This window comes from Lipotes vexillifer, unplaced genomic scaffold, assembly GCF_000442215.2.
Source record: "Lipotes vexillifer unplaced genomic scaffold, Lipotes_vexillifer_v1.1 scaffold474, whole genome shotgun sequence".
In the NCBI taxonomy this organism is placed as follows: domain Eukaryota; kingdom Metazoa; phylum Chordata; class Mammalia; order Artiodactyla; family Lipotidae; genus Lipotes; species Lipotes vexillifer.
The window spans coordinates 1,138,585-1,142,469 of record NW_006772385.1 but is presented as its reverse complement, the minus strand read 5'-3'; positions in this window follow the sequence as shown (position 1 = coordinate 1,142,469).

Genomic DNA, 3,885 nt, shown 5'->3' with positions numbered 1-3,885 from the left:
AAAATAGCTAGTGGAAAGCAGCCACATAGCACAGGGAGATCAGCTCAGTGTTTTGTGGCCACCTAGAGGGGTGGGATAGGGAGGGTGGGAGGGAGACGCAAGAGGGAGGAGATATGGGGATATATGTATATGTATAGCTGATTCACTTTGTTATAAAGCAGAAATTAACACACCATTGTAAAGCAATTACACTCCAATAAAGATGTTAAAAAAAAAAAAAAAGAATCTGCCTGCCGATGCAGGGGACACGGGTTCAATCCCTGGTCCGGTAAGATCCCACATGCCACGGACCAACTAAGCCCGTGTGCCGCAAATACTGAGCCTGCGCTCTGGAGCCCGCGAGCCACAACTACTGAGCCCACGTGCCACAACTAGTGAAGCCCACATGCCTAGAGCCTATGCTCCGCAACAAGAGAAGCCACCGCAATGAGAAGCCCGCGCACCGCAACAAACAGTACCCCCCACTCGCTGCAACTAGAGAAAGCCTGCGCGCAGCAACAAAGACCCAGTGCAGCCAAAAATAAATAAATAAATTTATTTTTAAAAAAACTTATAAAATAACAGACAAACAATATGGCCCTCGTCAAGGCTACCCTTATTACTGCCACTGCTAAGAGCTCAGTCTGCCGGCAGGAGTGACAAACCCTAAGATTTCATGCCCTAAGGCAACCAATTAGTTGCCTAGTGGCAGACCAATTATATCAAATCTCTTTTGTCATGGAGAAGCAGCTATTTATTCATAGAGTAGACACTGTTAATCTGCATTTAGATTTGCCTTCCCTGTCTGTCATGCTTCTGTGTGCAACACTAAGTGCCCTGTTGACCATCATGATTTTCCTCAAAATATTGCATCTAAGGAACTTACTTTATAGTGTAAGAAGCAAGGTAGAGGGGGAATTCCACTTCCATTAATGGCAGACTGGGTGATAACATCAAGATTTCCATGGACATCTAGATAATCTGAACAAATTCTTTTTAAAATACGAAAATCTAGAGAGGCAAGCCCAGCATTGCAGCCACTTCTTACCTGGAGGTATTGGCTGATTCTAGAAGAAGCGCTTAAGGGGATGAGCAGTGCTTTTACTACCCCCAGAAGGCTAGGAGGACAAAAATTGGATACTAGTGCATGCCATCTCATGGGGAGGGGCTTAGAAAACTCCCATGCTCTGGTTTGGGGTCCCAAAAAGCTCCACCAGTGAAGGAAAAGTGAGTTGAAGGTACACTCCCCCACCCCTCCAAATTCACAGGGAATTTGCACAGCATCAAATCATCTCAATTCCTGAAATTGAATTGAAGTAATCCCTTAGGTGCCTGGTAACAAACAAACAAATACTCTGTTGAGGAAAGAAAAAACATCTCGAGTTTCAAGTTCCATAATTTTTCAAATTAAATGTTCAGCAGAGAAGAAGAAATAACCAGACACTACTACAGCAGAGCAGCCCTCACTGAGGACAACTAGTGACATTGGATAAAATAATTTAAAACCTCTGTTTGAAACCATTGAAGAACTTTTAAGCAAACAGGACTCCAAGAGCCAAAATCCCAGAAAGAAGGTGTGCAGAGAAGAGTTTACAGAGCAGGCCTGACATACTATCCTTAGAAAGCCCTGCTTGCAATGTTGGCCTTTGGCTGGCACCTGGGAATTTGGATTACAGGAATGTTCCCACCATTTCTTAACTGATAAGGTAGTTTACTATATATAAACTGATTATACAAACAACATGGTTTATGCTGAACATCTACTTTCCTCTGGGTATCTGTAATTATGATACATGCTAGGCAGAAGGTGCCTATATGAACAGCTTCTAATACAAACCCTGGGCAGTAGATCTCTAATGAGTGTCCCTGGCAGATAACATATCACATAAGTTGTCACAATTCAGTACTGGTGGAATTAAGCACATCTTGTTTGATTCCACAGGGGGAAATTTTTGGAAGCTTGTGCCTGGTTTCCTATGGATTTCACCCCATGCACTTTTTCCCTTGGTCGATATTGCTTTGCGTTGTTTTGCTGTAATACATCATAGCCATGAGTATGACTGTATGCTGAGTCCTGTGAGTCGTTCTACTAAATCACTGAATTTGAGGGTTTTCTTGTGGACTCTCAACACAGAAGGTAACCAGAGAACTTGTGAGCAAACCTTGTGCAGCTACTTTTTCCTTTATAGAATTTGCCAGTTTGGGGCACAAATCTGGGTAGAAGACCCAGGAAGAGAATTTCTGCTAAGAATCAGAGAAGCAAACAAATTATAGCAACTCCAAGGAACTAAAGAGACAAAAAGCTTAGGTTCATCAAGCCAACCAACACCTGAAAGACCTAAGGTCCCAATAAGGCAGAAAGTTTCAGAGAAGTGAGCCTGATACTCTGCTGGTTTCCCCCTTGAGTATTTGCTGAATTCTGGGGCTGATCAGAGCAGAAAGATTAAAAAAAAAAAAAAAAAAAAGGCAGAAACCTGAAAGCCAAAGCAAAGATATCTATTTGTCTATCTTTTCTTTCTATCTATCTACTTATCTATCTATCTATCTATCTCATCATTGTATTTAAGAAACAAAAATTGGAACAGGAGAAAGAGTAAAGCTTATAAAAATTACAACCTAGTTTCACATCCACTGAATTATAGATTGGATTAATGTGATCTGCTTGCTACCACTCTTATCTTCCTACCAGGGAATAGGGTGATCCCTCCCTGTATGAAAATAACATTCCAGAGACAGCACAGTGTATCATATACAATATCTAGCATTAAATCGAAAATTATGAAGAATACCAAAGAGTAGAACCATGAGGAAAAAGACACTAAAAGCAGATCCACAGATGACCCAGTTATTAGTGTTATCTGATATGGATTTTAAAATAGCCCTGATTGGGCTTCCCTGGTGGCGCAGTGGTTGAGAGTCTGCCTGGCGATGCAGGGGACACGGGTTCGTGCCCCGGTCCAGGAAGATACCACATGCCGCAAAGTGGCTAGGCCCGTGAGCCATGGCCGCTGAGCCTGCGTGTCCGGAGCCTGTGCTCCGCAATGGGAGAGGCCACAACAGTGAGAGGCCCGCATACTGCAAAAAAAAAAAAAAAAAAAAAAGCTCTGATTAATGAGTCGAGATTGAGAATTTAATAAGAACTAGAATCTTTTTTATTCAAAATTCTAGAACTGAAAAATGCAAAACCTGAAATTAAGAACTCAGTATATATATTTAAGCAGATTAGAGAATGGATTAAACAATCCAAAAGAGGTTGTTAGACTGGATTTGTTAAAAAGATCCGACATGCTTTAGATTCAGACACACATACATTGAAAATAAAAGGATCCAAAGATGCACCATGCAAAGAGCAACCATAAGACAGCCAGAATGGTTATACTAATACCAAACCATTAGACTTTAAAACAAACAAAAAATGTAACTAGAGATAAAGAGAGGCATTTTATAATGATAGAAGGGTCAATCCATCATGAAGATATAACAATTATAAACACTAACAACAGAGCCCCAAAATATATGAAGCAAAAATTGTCAGAATTGAAGGGAGAAATGGATAGCTCAATAATAGTTGGAGCCTTCAATACCCCATTTTCCATAATGGATATAGCCATGAGGCAGATCAACAAGAATTTATCCTAGCAATTCAAGGTTGATGTATTAATTTCATAGAGCTGCTGTAACAAATTACCACAAATTATATGGTTTACAACAATAGAAATTTATTGTCTTACAGTTCTGGAGTTCAAAATGAAGGTGTCAGCAGGACTGTGTTCCCTCTGATGGCAATCTAGGCTTTTTTTTTCTTTTTTTAAAAATAATTTTAAAAATTGAAGTATAGTTGATTACAATGTTTCAGGTGTACAGCAAAGTGATTCAGTTATATATATATGTGTATATATATATACA